At 47.8% G+C, this 15,770-nt stretch overlaps 1 protein-coding gene across 1 annotated transcript in view; it reads right to left on the reverse strand.

The window, feature by feature from the left end:
* Positions 1 to 15,477, reverse strand: part of Atg7 (autophagy related 7) — a 224,191-nt gene extending 208,714 nt beyond the window's left edge. Inside the window, exon 1 of the mRNA XM_037204257.1 lies at positions 15,429 to 15,477. The gene's annotated coding sequence lies outside the window, so the exon portion shown is untranslated. The remainder of the gene's footprint in view (positions 1 to 15,428) is intronic.
* Between the last annotated feature and the right edge of the window lie 293 nt (positions 15,478 to 15,770).

A 15,770-nucleotide genomic window follows, 5' to 3' on the forward strand; every position in this document is an offset into this window, starting at 1 on the left:
ACAGGGAAGTCACAAGAGGGCAGCCCCTGGAACTGGAGTTACAGACAGTTGTGAGCCACATGTGGGTGTTGGGTAACAAACCCAGGTTCTTTGCAAGAGCAGCCAGAGCTTTTAACCCCTGAACCATCTCTCTAGCCCTAAAAACTGAATCTTTTACCTGCCATGTTTTAATTTTTGAGGGTTGTCTCATCCACTTCTCCTCAGCTGAGCACAGTGCCTGGAGTACAGGAGATACTTGACAAATGCTAACATGGAATGTGCACTCTTGTCTTCATTGAAGGCCAGTGCCCAGATGACACACAGTAAGACATCACTCAAGGCCAGTGCCCCGATGACACATAGTAAGACATCACTCAAGGCCAGTGCCCAGATGACACATAGTAAGACATCACTCAAGGCCAGTGCCCAGATGCCACACAGTAAGACATCACTCAAGGCCAGTGCCCAGATGATACATTATAAGACAAATTCCATCAGAAACCCCAAATGACAAATGTTGCCTGAGCTGTTCAGACAGGAAATGGGCTGCTCATGCCTCCCACTAGTGGAAGCATCGGAGCATCGCTTTGAGGATCATTTGTCAAGTGATGGTGTTCAGAGGATGCTGTGCCAGAAACACCAGGGGCCCAACACTTCCTGGAAGCAGCTAGGAAGTAAATGTTTTAGAAACTGCAAGCCACAAATAGTTTCTGTCATATATTATTCTCCCTTGTTACACCCTTTAAAGATGTTAAAACCAAGGTTGGAGAAAGGGTTCAGTGGTGGGAACACTTGCTGATTCCACCTAAAAACCTGAGTGTGGTCACACACAGCTGTAACCTCAGTACTAGGTGGCAGGCCGGTAGACACTAGAAGCTCACGGGCAGGTCAGCAAAACCAGTGAACTCCAGGTTAAATGGAGACCCTATCTCAAGGAGAAAAGGCAGAGTGATAGAGCAGGAAACCCAGTGTCCTCTCTGGCTTCCAAAACCACATAGCCACAAGTAAAAAAAAAAAAAAAAAAAGTAAAAAAAAAAAAAAAATCTGGTTTATTTTGACTTTTATCATGCTTTGTTTTTATGCTTTAGAGACTGAAATTTCTGCCAGAATATTTTACAAGGCATTAGAAATCATCGAGGAGCTTGGTGGTGGTGGGACACGACTTTGATCCAGCACTTGGGAGGCAGAGGCAGGCAGATCTCTGTGAGTTCCAGGCCAGCCTGGTCTACAGAGCAAGGTCCAGGACAGCCAGAGCTACACAGAGAAACCTGTCTTGAAACAACAACAACAAAAACAAAACAACAACAACAAAGCATCCAGGGCTGCTGCTGAAGGCCAGGGTAGGAATCAAAGGCCACAATAGGTCTAGGATGTGACCTTGTGATGCTGGGCATACTAGGCAGGGGAGTGTGGCAGGGTTCTGTACATAGCGAGGGCTGGCTGTGAATGTTCTATGAAGACTAAGCTGTCCCTTGAACTCACAATCCCCGTCTGAATCTTCTGAGTACTGGGAGTACAGGCATGTGCCACCATGCCCAGCTCCCCATAAACATATCTTTATGATCAGGTAAATACAGTTTATGCAGATCACTCACCCAGTTCTCAGCATTAGATGAAGCACATTTAAATTTTATTGAGACTTGGTAACACCTTAGAAAGGCTGAATCTGCAGGACTCCAGGTCCTCAGAAGCACAGTACCGTACCTCATCACCACACTTCCACATCTTGGGGATTTCCTTCACACCTTCTCCTGGTCCCTGCCACTGCCTGTCAACCCCTCCACTCTCAGCTCATGTCCCTGCCTCCCTACAGCTCAGACTTGATGGTCAAGAAAAGGCAAGCTGCCTACTGCTCCCTAATGCCTGCTTTCAGCTGCTGCACTGAAGCTCTCTGTCAGAGGACTGCTCCTCCTTCTCCCCAACACTCACCTATGGGACAAGCAAGCATAGGGGATAGTTTAGTAACCTGGGACTCCACTTGGTATAAGCTATACACACAATGCACCTGGAAGCCTGAGACATTTTCCTGCCTATATTATGCATGTTCACACATACCTCTTTGAACCTGTTAGCAACCTAGGACCCCAACCTGCATCTGCCTACTCATACACACTACTCCTCTCCCAACAATTGAATGGGTTTCTCCTTCCCTTGACAGTGGTCCAATTCAGACAGATTCCAGTTAATCCTGCTCTCTTTGTGTCCAGGTATAAGGACCAGTTTTGGTACAATAAGGCAAAACTGCATCCTCAGGTGAATTTTTAGGGACAATCCCCTATCTATCATGTGCAGAACTGGAAGTGCATATAACTAAAATCAGATACAGGGAAGGACATGTACAGCAGAAAAAGTATTACATGACCTAATCTATCAATACAGAGAATCACCCAAAATACGAGGCTCCTTAGCAACAGCCCCTCCTTCTTTAGACCCCATAAAGAGAATGCAGGCCGGGGCCCTAGAGTATCTTCATGCATGCGGCTTGCTGCTTTCTTGCAGTATACTCTGAACTCTTCTATCACTTTGATTTGAGTAAAGTTTCCTCACTACCTTGTCATCTGTATGGACTTTATTTTATTCTTGAATAGGAGGCCAAGAACCTGGAAACACTCAGCCCATAGTGTCACAGGTGACACTGCCTGCCTAGCATCCTGAAGGCAGCTTGGGGCTTCCGTGTGCTTGAAAGCCTTCCCAGTGCTCCTCACACAGTCTCTCACCAGCAACAGGCCAGTACTGCTGTTCCAAGCTAGCTCTGCATTTGGTGCCATGGCCCCTCTTGGCTTGCCCAACTGCCTCCACCCACCCAATTGTAAGTTCCCAAAGTGCACACTGTGGTTCATGCTCACCCACTACCCCCATCACTAGTCTTTTGCAAAATGGCTCTCAGTGTTGAGAGAGGGATGGTGAGAAGGTTCAGTGGGTAGACACCTGCCACCAAACCTGACAACCTGAGCTGAATACCTAGGATCCACATGGTGAAAGGAGAGACCCAGCTCCTGCAATTGTTCTCTAACCTCCACATGAGTGCCATGGCATGCACATGCACATGCACACACACACACACACACACACACACACACACACACACAAATATTGTTGATGATGTCAAAGTTAAGGGCAGTACACAGACATTCTTTGCTGTCAGGTCAAATGAATGCGAACATGGCTTCCCTGGTTATAAAAAGCGAATAAACCCAAACTGAAAAACTGTATGCAGAATGGATGACCAGGACTGGCTGACAACTGTCCAAGATGTCACAGTGTCAGAAGTCCGACTGAGGCTCTGCTGCAAACTGAGGAAGTAGGAAGACACACTGGGCATGGGAGGAACCAGGGCTCAGCTTCACTAAGGAGTATTGCTGGATAAAACCAGAACAGAAAGCTGAGTGTGCTGAAATGCTAGTTCTACTTAGGAGACTGAAAACATACACACACACACACACACACACACACACACACACACACACACACACACAGAGGCAGAGAGAATAAGAGACCAACCCTGAATGGAGTTTCTAGGAGAGAGATCAACAGGTTCTTCTGGCAATATTTCTGCAAAAGATAACGCTGAGAAGACCCATTTTAACACCTGGACACACAGCTTTATTCACAGCAGGAAAAGTCCATCAACAAGATACTTTAAGTCTAAGTCAACTCCAGGGTAGGGGCAAGTAGATAGCTGAAAAAGGGCATAAGGAAGCCTTCCAGGGAGCCAGAAGATTCTAGAGCATGAGCTGGGTTGCTTATGAGGCATGTAAAGACACAGTCATGATCATGTGGTAGGATAAATCAAAATAAAAATGAGAAAGAAAACCTTCCATGTTAAGACAAAGCTTCAAGGTAGTGGTGGCACACACCTTTAATCCCAGTACTTAGGAGGCAGAGGAAGGTGGATCTCTGAGTTTGAGGTCAGTCTGGTCTACAGAGTTCCAGGACAGCCAGAGCTACACAGAGAAACCCTGTCTCAAAAAAACCAAAAACCAAACCAAAACAAACAAACAAAAAAAAAAAAGAAAAAAGAAAAAAGAAAGAAAGAGAAAGAAAGAAAGAAAGAAAGAAAGGAAGGAAGGAAGGAAGGAAGGAAGGAAGGAAGGAAGAAAGAAAGCCAAAGCCAAACCAACTCCACCAAGAGCCTCAGAGACACATTCCGGGTTACAGATGCCGCCTTGCCTCTAACACAGAACTTGCTCTAGATGAGGCCTGTCCTCCATGAACTAGTGCTTCTGCCGCTCTTCTGGCTCTTTGTGACCAAACATGCTGAAGGAGGGGGTTCTTGGGCTTTGATGTCCACGAAATGAAGAGAAGATGTGTTTGCTGGGCTGTGGTGAGGCTGCCCAGCAGTTGTCTCTCAGCATGGGCCTAATTGGATTGGACACAGCAAATTGCAGGCCAGTGTAGGGTTGTTAGAAATGAAGGAGGCACACTGGTGGAAAATTAGCAGCCAGAGAAAGACAAAAAGGCTCTCTTCAGGGAAAGTGGACCTGGAGAAGGAACAGATAAACACACCAGCCTACCCATCCCCCAAATGGCCTCCCTATCATTTTTCTTTGTCTTGGGCTTTTTGTTTGCTTGCTTTGAGAGAGCAGGGGAGTTTTTAATGGTTCAGAGAGAAAATGCCAGCAGCAGAGTTGGCAGGATGCACGGTGAAAAATCTGGTCTGAAGCCCCCTAGAAGGCAGCCTCCAAGTCCACTTGATACTAGCTGAGAAACCTAGATTTCCCGTTCTGTAATGTAGGGAGTTCTCACAAGCCAGGATGCCAGGATGCCTCTAAAGATGAAGGGGATGGAAATGTTTGCCAAGGGCTTGGCATCCAGGAGGTACTCAGAGGCGTAGCTGTAATCCATTTTCCACTCCCTCATTGTGCTAGCCAACGGTGATCCACAAACATGGATCCCCCAACTCTGCCCAAGATGTGCCCACCTGGGGTGCCCTCCCTCAAAGGAGCTCAACAGCCTCCCCACCCCACCCCACACAGGCTGTTTGGGAATGGAGGAGCTCCTGCTGAGAACCCCCACAGAAAAGGCAGGAAGGAGGAGTTCCTAGGGCCCAGGGCTCCAGCAGGGAAACAGGAAGTGGGGGCAGGAGAATTCCCAGAAGCTCCCCCACCAGCCAGCATGGTGCACACAGTAGAAAATCAACGAAGAGACACTGCCTGTCTCAAACAAGGTGGCCGGTGAGGACCGACATCTGAGGGCGTTATCTGACCTCCACTGCTGGTTTCCTCCTCCGAAGCAGCCTGCCTCTGCCACCAAAGCACTACTTAAATTACGTCATCACCTGTCGCCAGGTGCCTTCCCACCTTCAACCTTGCGACATGTGCACCCCTTAAAAGTGTTCACGTGCCGGGCGGTGGTGGCGCACGCCTTTAATCCCAGCACTTGGGAGGCAGAGGCAGGCGGATCTCTGTGAGTTCGAGGCCAGCCTGGGCTACCGAGTGAGTTCCAGGAAAGGGCAAAGCAACATAGAGAAACCCTGTCTCGAAAAACCAAAAAAAAAAAAAAAAAAAAAAAAAAAGTGTTCACGAGGCACAGCCTGCTCACTTGCCTCTTGCTCCTCTCTTGACTCTCTTGTCTCTTGACTCCTCTTCTTCCTCTTGTCTCTTCCCTGTTCTCTCAGTCTGTCTGTCTGCCTGCCTCTCTCATGTTCCCACTCCAACATGGCCGTTCACTCTTTCACTCTTCCTCCCCCAGCAAACCTCTTGCACTAACTCTGCTGCACGTGGCGGGTTTGCTTAGTGGCAGACCTTGGCAGGGCCCGCCGAAAGGCACCCACTCCACTTTCCTTTCTTTCTCTCTTTTTTAATCATTACGCACACCTGCATCCTTATTCACACACAAAGTATGTGCACATGTGCGCGCACGCGCGCGCGCACACACACACACACACACACACACACTTCTTTTAAAGTTTCAGGGCTGGCACAAACCCTGTGACCTACTATGATGTCCTGCCTGCAGGATATGCTAGGTCAATGGTGGCACAAAGTCTGTGGGAGCAACCAACCAATGAGTGATTTGACTTAAGGCCCGCTCCACGAGATGGAACCCATACCTGACATTGTGTGGTGTCAAGAACCAGAGACGAGATAGCCCAGAACCTAGGGTAAAACCAAATAATCCTGGTCTGAAAAAAGAAAAACAAACAAACAAAAATACCATTGTGACAAAATAACTCCTAATGATATTCTGCTATACTCATATATTAGTGCCTTGCTCAGCCATCATCAGGGAAGCTTCCTCCTGCAGCAGATGGGAACAAATATAGAGAGACCCACAGCCAGACGTTACAAGAGAGGGAGAGACCTTGGACACTCAGCCCTAAATCTCATGTCTCAATTGAATTCCTCCCCTCAGAGCTCAGGGTACCCCATGGAAGAGTGTAAGAACCAGAGAGGATGGAGACACAAAGAAAACAAGGCCCTCTGTGGTTGTTAGAAAGAAAATGGCCCACAAAGGGAGTGGCACTATTAGGGGGCGTGGCCTTGTTGGAGTAGGTGTGGTTTCATTGGAGGAAGGCTTTAAGGTCTCATATGTGCAAGCCATGCTGAGTGAGACAGTTCATTTCCTGTTGCCTATACAAGATTCAGAACTCTCAGCTACCTCTCTAACACCAAGTCTGCCTGCACACTGCCATGTCCCACCATGATGATAATGGACTGAACCTCTGAACTGTAAGCCAGCCCCAATTAAAAATTTTCCTTTATAAGAGTTGCCGTGGTTGCCAGGTGTGGTGGCACATGCCTTTAATCCCAGCACTCGGGAGGCAGAGGCAGGTGGATCTCTGTGAGTTTGAGGCCAGCCTGGTCTACAAAGCGAGTTCCAGGACAGCCAAGGCTGTTACACAGAGAAACCCTGTCTCAAAAAAACATTTAAAAAAAAAAAAAAAGTTGCCTTGGTCATGGTGTCTCTTCACAGCAATTGAAACTCTAACATACTCTCTAAATCAACATATGCAAAGCTCATATGATCTCAGAGACTGGAACAGCATGGGCAAGGCCTGCACAGGTCTGCACCAGATCCTTAGTGTATATATTACGGCTTTCAGTTTAGTGTTTTTATGGGATTCCTGAGTGTGCAAACTGGTGGTTTCTGATTCATGTGCCTTCTCATGGCTCTTTTCCTTCTATTGGTTCTAACTTCCATGTGATAGTTTTTAATCTTATATTTTGTTATATTTTTAAAAAAATAAATGAATGAATGAGTGCATGAAAACCTAGCCACTAGGGTAAAGGCTAACAACTTCACTGTCATTTATACCTTCTGGGAGAGGGAAAATCAGTCTTCTCCAATGCCTTGACACTGGGTATATTAACCACTCCAGGGCAGGCCTCATATTCAGGAGTAGTTGACTTCACATTTTGTGTGCTTTTATTTGGTTACAGTTTGGTGGGTTTTGTTTGTTTGTTTGTTTTTTCTATTTTGATGTTGTTTCATTTTGTGGTTTTGTTTTGTTTTTTTTTTTAAAGAAGTTAAAGTTGGCTGAATAGGAATAAGGAGAGGATCTGGAAGGCCTTGGGGAAGGGGAAGAATATGATGTAAATATATTCAAATCTAAAAATTGTTTTCAGTAATAAAAATTATACAATTTAAAGAAGCTTCAGGGCTGGTGATGTAACTCAGTAGTTGGGCTCCTGCTCAGCCTGTGTGAGGCACTTGGTTCAGCCTACAGCACAAGGGAGGAAAATATTTCTAAGAGGACCTGAAACCTAGAGACATGAACACAGTGCGTCTGGTAGACTGGAGGATGAGGTGAACGAGAGGAAGGAGGACACAGTTTCACAAGCATCACATGAGATGCTACTGACTGCAGGATCATGAGGATTCAATCAGAAAATGCACATCGTAGCTGTGTGAGACGCACACAAGACAGAGAGCCAAGGGGCTGGAGACTTAATTCAGTCCTAGAGCCCTTGCTTAGCAAGCATAGGGCCCTGAGTTCAGTCCCCAACATGGGAGTGATGAGCTAACACCATCAAAACGTCTTAAAGACGTACAGATTTCCTGCCTTTCAGCACACATTTACCCAGTCTCCCACCCCCAGCCACCATGCATGCTCTATTTCAGGGTTTGCAGCAGACAGCAATAGGCCCACCTGCAGAGCTAGCTGTGTTTGGCAATGCATGCTGGGAACAGCGGCACAACTTGCAAGTGAAGCAAGCACAGTAGGTAGCAGTGTGTGGCAAAGGTCTGCAGAGGTGTGGGGGAGAGGAGGAGGGATGTCTAACTGCAGTCACTAGGCTAGAGTGTTTCCCAGGGACACGATTCAGCCAAGGTTTTAAAAACCAGACGAGCACTCTCAGTAGGGACCTAGGGCAGCCTGAGTGGAATGATTTTTTTTTTTCTTTTGAGCCCCACACTGCAAAATGTTGAACTTGGCCGATTCCCTCTCAATTAAAAGATAAGTGATATCTTGTGGTTACAAAGCAAAGCAAAGCAAAATAAAACAGCCCAACATATGTCTAAGTGTTGAGAAATGGGGGCAGTTGGCAGCAGCACTAATGCATGCACACACACACACACACACACACACTACAGTAGGCCAAAGGGAGAAGGGTAGGCAGGAGACTTCAGCATGCATCTGCAATCCCAGCCCTGGGGACAGTGAAGCAAGAGGGTGATGAGTTTGAGGCCAGCCTACACTAGAATAAGACCCCACCTCAAAATTAAAAAAGAAAACAGAGAGGAAGCTGTTTTCCTTCCACATCAATTCCAGAATCATCCAATGACTTCTGTACAGCATGCAACATTCCTGTCCTATACACTCAGCTATTTTCTTTCTCCCTTTACATCTCAGCCCTACCATCCTTTCTACAGAAGACCTTCACCTTGAGTCCAGTCTTTGACACCGCACCTTCCAAAAGCACTTTGCACCTCACCTTCACCACACAGTCAGTAATTACTTAATTTTTATGACAGAGTCTCACTAGCTCAGGCTGGCTTCAAATTCCTTCCACCTCGGCCCTGTGAGTGCTGGGGTTCCAGGGGAGGGCCAGCATACCACCGTGCCTATTATTTTATACATTATGATTATCTGTCTTTCCTGGGAGGAGTTTCAAAAAGAACCGTGCTAGTTTCCATGTTCCCACCACTGCTTTCCCAGCCCATGCCTCAGTCCCCAGCCACTCACATGTACCTAACACCGGCTTGCTGAGGATCAGATTGTGGTGATATTTTGTTTGTGCTCCAACAAATAAAGCTTGCCTGAAGATCAGAGGGCAGAGCTAGCCACTAGAGGCCAGGCAGTGGTGGCACACGCCTTTAATCCCAGCACTTGAGAGGGAGAAACAGGAAGTGATGTGGCTGGGTGGAGGGAGGAAGTGAAAAGGCCGGTTGAAGACAGGAGCTCGGCCCATTTCAGTCTGAGGATTCCTGGAGGTAAGAAGTCTCTCTAGTGGCTGGCAGCTCTGCTTCTCTGATTTTCAGGCATTTACCCCTATATCTGACCCTGGGTTTTTATTAAGACCAATTAGAATTCACGCCACCCCAGATCTAGGAATCAATGGACAGCAGGGTATGTTGAGGCAAACAGGAATGGGCCTGGACACCATGAAGAAGAGGTGCAAGGACAGCAGCTGGAAACATTCTAGTCACCACAGGAGGCAAAGCCATATCCTAGAGGGCCTTAGAGGAAAAGGACTTGCATTCCGGCAGAGCTCTGCACTCCGTGAAGGGTCGTGCAGTAGCAAGGGCAGACTGCTAAGATGGGCCAAGCAGCAGGAGGCAGGGCAGGAGTCCAGGCAAGGCCAGGAGGCATAGAAAAAGGCAGTGAAGGAAGAGGACAGCAGGTACAATGGTGTAGGGAGACACCAGGAAGGAGATCTGATAGTTGCCAGGACTGGACAAGGAGATGTTTCGAGGGAGGTAATCCAAGAAGACTCTGAGGTTCTTTCTGGAAGACAGGAAGAAGACGGCTGCAGAGTAAAGGATGCAGAAAGGACAACAGAAATGGTAACAAGCTTCCATTTGGACTCAGAGTATGAGGACAACACTCAGGGTAAGAGTGTCCCATGACACACAGCAGAGGTCACAGGTCTGTTAGCATGAAGTCATGGGTGAGAAGGTCAAAGAATTGTGGGCATAGCCCTGGAGAAAACTGGTATTCAGAGCAAAAGAACGGAAAGCGCCCATGGATGTAACCGAGGAAAATGCCTAGGCTGGGAAGCACAGGGCAGCACAGCAATGTAATACACCAGCAGTTCAGAGATGAAGCGGGAAAGCTGGGGAGTACAGTCAGCTGCTCGGGGATCACAGTGTGGTGGGTGCTGGGCACAGGCGGCATGGCAAACAAGGAGGATGGGAGGAAGCAGGATGCTCCTCGTGACTCTCACCAACGCTGTGGCAAGAAAAGTGGACAAGAGTTAATAGAGGGTGTGTCTCTTTTTCCACCAGAAGAGAACACTGAGGCCACACAGGTGGGGATGGTTAGTAGAACAGCAAAGGAAACGACAATGAAACCAGGTCCCAGAGAAAGAAGATGGGACCTCACAGGCCGAGGAATCAGCCTCATAGTCTGTGAGCTCTCTCTCCATGCCTCTCCTCAGCCTCCCTCCTCTTGGGCACCTTCCCTCCCTCCCTTTCAAACAGCCACACTATGGAGTCAGCCTGGCTTCCAGCTATCTCAATCCCCCTGCCTCAGTCTCCCCAGTGGTGGTATTACAAACTAGCATCAGCCACCAGATCCCTGCCAACACAATGTCTTCCCCCAAATTAGAATAAAATGCAGAGTGCTGGCTGAAGACGACTGGGTGAGGAGCCACCAGATTGCCTCATCCAGCCTTAATAGAAGAGGAAGTACCTTGTCTCATTGTAACTTGATATGCCATGGCTGGCTGATATCCATGGGAGGCCCGCCCTTTTCTGAAGAGAAACAGAGGAGGAGTGGATGAGGTGTTTCTTTTCTTTTTTTTTTTTTTTTAACTCTTTTGGGGGCCTGCCACTCAGCTCCCAAACAAATACATGTAGTCCTATTCATACTTATGAGTGCCCGGCCTTAGCTTGGCTCATTTCTAGCCAGCTTTTCTTAAATTATCCCATCTACTTTTTGCCTCTGGACTTTTAGCTTTCTTTATTCTATATGTTTTTCTTTACTTCTTACTCTGTGGCTGGTTGTATGGCTGGCCCCTGGTGTCCTCTCCTTCTCCTTTTCTCTCTCCTCTCTCTTCTCTTTTTCTCCTATTTATTCTCTCTGCCTGCCAGCCTCGCCTCTCTTTTCTCATGCCTTGCTATTGGTCATTCAGCTCTTTATTAGACCAATCAGGTGTTTTAGACAGATACAGTAACAGCTTCACAGACTTTAAACAAATGCAACATAAAACGAATGCAACACATCTTTGCACCATTAAACAAATGTTCCACAACAGAAACAAATGTAACACATCTTCAACTAATATTCCACAACAATAGGGGTGGGGGAGGGACTGGGAGGAGAGGAGGGAGGGGAAACATTGGTTGGGATGTAAAAACCAACCAACCAAACAAACAAAAAAGAGTGGGTGAGGAGCAACAGAGAAGCGAGAAGAGCCTTTGCTGATGGGTGTAACACGGTGAGCTCAGCAAGAGGCAGAGAGGAGAACTGAGGGGAGGAGACAGGAAACAGACAACAGCTTCCCACAGCCAAGCAGACAGTCTTCAGACCTGCTGGAGACATAAGCCCACAGCCATGCAGACAGCCTTCAGACCTGCTGGAGACATAAGCCCACAGCCATGCAGACAGCCTTAGACCTGCTGGAGACATAAGCCCACAGCCATGCAGACAGCCTTCAGACCTGCTGGAGACATAAGCCCACAGTCATGCAGACAGTCTTCAGACCTGCTGGAGACATAAGCCCACAGCCATGCAGACAGCCTTCAGACCTGCTGGAGACATAAGCCCACAGTCATGCAGACAGTCTTCAGACCTGCTGGAGACATAAGCCCACAGCCATGCAGACAGTCTTCAGACCTGCTGGAGACATAAGCCCACAGCCATGCAGACAGCCTTCAGACCTGCTGGAGACATAAGCCCACAGTCATGCAGACAGTCTTCAGACCTGCTGGAGACATAAGCCCACAGCCATGCAGACAGTCTTCAGACCTGCTGGAGACATAAGCCCACAGCCATGCAGACAGCCTTCAGACCTGCTGGAGACATAAGCCCACAGTCATGCAGACAGTCTTCAGACCTGCTGGAGACATAAGCCCACAGCCATGCAGACAGTCTTCAGACCTGCTGGAGACATAAGCCCACAGCCATGCAGACAGTCTTAGACCTGCTGGAGACATAAGCCCACAGCCATGCAGACAGCCTTCAGACCTGCTGGAGACATAAGCCCACAGCCATGCAGACAGCCTTAGACCTGCTGGAGACATAAGCCCACACACAGCCATGCAGACAGCCTTCAGACCTGCTGGAGACATAAGCCCACAGCCATGCAGACAGCCTTAGACCTGCTGGAGACATAAGCCCACAGCCATGCAGACAGCCTTAGACCTGCTGGAGACATAAGCCCACAGCCATGCAGACAGCCTTCAGACCCTGCTGGAGACATAAGCCCACAGCCATGCAGGCAGCCTTCAGACCTGCTGGAGACATAAGAGTGCAACCATAGGAAGAACATGATGTGTTTACCAGGTCACTAGCAGGGCTTTAGGGAACGCCAAAGAATCTGCACCCCACACAGCTGGATTCTCTGAAGACTTCCTTTCCACACATGCTCCAGTCTTACATGCAGAAGCCAGTTCAAAGTGGGGTGGCCTGGGCAAAGAAGGTAGGGAGTACCCCAAATTCTGGAGTTGGACTAAGAGCCAGTGAATAAGACTTGTCCAGTCTGCCATGAACATGGAAATTCCAATTGTCTCTTAACTCGCCCAGCTCTACAGTTAGCCTTCAGACACTGGGAGAGGGAAGGAAAAGCAGAAGACAAGGAATGCATCTGTGGACTTCATTTCTCTGGGGAAGGGGTCAGACTGAGGCCAACTGATACCAAGTCTAAGCTCAGAGAAGGCAAGCATAATCAGAGACCGTAAGCAAAGAGCTCTGCTGTTGCTGCCACACCACACATACACTGAGGCTGTTGTCCTCGTCACCTGGATCACTGCCACAGAACCCTGACAGGTCCCCAGGTAGGCCTTCCCTGTGCACTGCTGCCAGTTGCTGCCTCAGTGACTTAGAGATGACAACGCATGCCCTCCTTGCTTAATATTCTTCAGTGCCCTGCTTCCCACTCCAACACTTTCAAAATAAAAGCCCACGGCCCACCATACCTAGCACACCTTGAACTCTTGATCCTTCCACGCCTTAGCTTCCCAAGAGCTGAGATAATGGTAAACACTACCACCTCATCAAAGTGTACAATTTACTGACAATCACCACCATCATGACCACTACGTGGGGTTATGAGATCCTGTTTCATCTTTAGGGCTTACAAGTGAAGCCTGGGCATTCAAATACACCTTTTATTAAGTGTATCCAGGCATATTTGTTAAGCATATATAGTATGCCAGACACCTAGAAAGGTATGTCGGGACTTACTAATAAGTGATATGAAAATCCTTGTATATCAGTAGAGCTCACTCTGGGTAAATAACTAAATGCATTTAGCTACAGAGGGAAGGAGAAGGCAATCTAGCAGTTTTCAAAGAGATGCAGGTCAGTTAAGAGCAAGTGTGAGCAAGACTGACATCGCCATGAGCTGTGGCTGCTGACCACAGTCCTCAGCTCTTCACATGACTTTTGCAATAAGAACTGGGGGAGGCAAGCTGGAAGCAACAGGAAATCATGAGCTTTCACAAACTGAGGCCAGGAGGCTGAGGTGTCATAAGACAAAAATGCACAGTCTATGGGAAAGGAGAAGCCTGAGACAGAGCTCTGAAGTCTACAGCCACAGATACGTCTGTTCACCAGTTATACGGGTTAAAAAAAAAAAAAAATTTTTTTTTTTTAAAAAAAGACAAAGAACGAAACCCAGCCAATTAGTACATTTGAGAGAGAAAGTACATGTATGACCGGGCTTAAGAATAAGGTGATTAGAATAAGAGTGTAGCTCCAAGTTCAATTTTCCAGCACCAGATAAACCAGGCATAGGGGTACACACCTGTAATTCCAGCACCCAAGGGGGTGGAAGCAGAGTTAAAAAACAAAACAAAACAAAACCCTCAAAGGCCAGCCTCTGCTACACTGAATGTTCAAAGCCAGCAGGGGCTTTTTATTTTTATTTTTTTATTTTTTGGTTTTTCAAGACAGAGTTTCTCTGTGTAGCTTTACGCCTTTCCTGGATCTCACTCTGTAGGCCAGGCTGGCCTTGAACTCACAAAGATCCACCTGCTTCTGCCTCCCAAGTGCTGGGATTAAAGGTGTACGCCAGCACCGCCCAGCATTCAATCTTAAAAAACAAATTAATTTGTACAGGAAAGATGTCTCCGACCTGGGTCGGGTTTCCAGCACCCATGTCAGACACAACTGCCTGTAGCTCCATTTCTGTCGGGATCTGACATGTCTTGTCTCTGGAAGCTTCTATCGATATCTACATTCATGCAAGCACACACATATACACGCACTCGTAATTACAAATATTTTTCAAGAGTTAAAATAAAGCCGGGTGATGGTGGCGCATGCCTTTAACCCCAACAAAACAAAACAACAACAACAAAAAATTTTAAGCCGGGCGGTCGTGGCACACGCCTTTAACCCCAGCACTCGGGAGGCAGCGCCAGGCGGATCTCTGTGAGTTCAAGGTCAGCCTGGTCTACAAAACGAGTTCCAGGACAGGCTCCAGAGCTACACAGAGAAACCCTGTTTCGAAGAGAAAAAAAAAAAAAAAAAAGAATTAAAATAAGATTGCACACAGAGACACAGGTTGAATTCGGTCTCAATTTGGAATGTGCTGTCAATTGAACCCGGAGCCCTGGAACGCTGAGGAAACGCTATGACACTGAACTACACCCCAGGCCCCTTTCCGGGTTTGCGAAAAGGTCTGTGTCAGATTGCCGAGGCGGGTCCTAAATACCAATTCTCTTGGCTCAGCCTCCCTGCGGCTGGGGTCGCTTCTCTACGGGACTGTACCTGGCTCAGAAACTTTCTGACACGTGCATTTGCCTCACCAGGCTGATTCCTATAGAGTATTAGTTTGCAACCTCTGGACCCTTTAACAGAATGCAGATCCTTTCTTAGAGAAGCCTTAAACGAAGAACTGTGTCCTCCTCATAAAACAAGTAACAAGATCAAAGCCCTTCACAGACCAGAGGCACAAGCTCACTCGTGGGCCCTTCCACACACACACCGCAAAGGCAGGACTTGACAGAATGAGCTACCAGAGGTGTCTGTCGACACCGGGATCGGAACACTTCCTGCCGGGGAAGGAGGGGGTCGAGTATAGACGGGTAAAGAATATTTCAGAACAGCCCACAAACTAGCCTCAGCTTTCCTATGTGAACCCCGCCAGCCCCGCGCCTGCTCCGCAACCACGACTTACTTAACGCCGCTCAACTTCCGGCAACCACAGCTCCAGCCGCGCCGCGCAGCCCAATGACGTAGTAACCCAGCCCACACAAACGCGGAAGCTTGGCGCGCGTGCGCACATGGATAAAAACAAAAAAGGGGTCCCTAGCACCGCGCTAACGGGGGCGTAACGCCTGAAAGCTAAAACCTTGTAAGCCTTGGGCTCTTAAGAAACATTACACTTTCCTGCTAGTGACTACAGAGGACGACAAAGTGACTGTCATTATTATCAAATTCCCAGGGGGATTCCAGATGCAGTTGTAGAAAGAGATTTGCTTTTATTCTTTGCTTTTAATTCAATTTTATTTTAAAGAAA

The sequence above is a fragment of the Peromyscus leucopus genome, chromosome 3 (assembly GCF_004664715.2).
Source record: "Peromyscus leucopus breed LL Stock chromosome 3, UCI_PerLeu_2.1, whole genome shotgun sequence".
Taxonomy (NCBI): Eukaryota; Metazoa; Chordata; class Mammalia; order Rodentia; family Cricetidae; genus Peromyscus; species Peromyscus leucopus.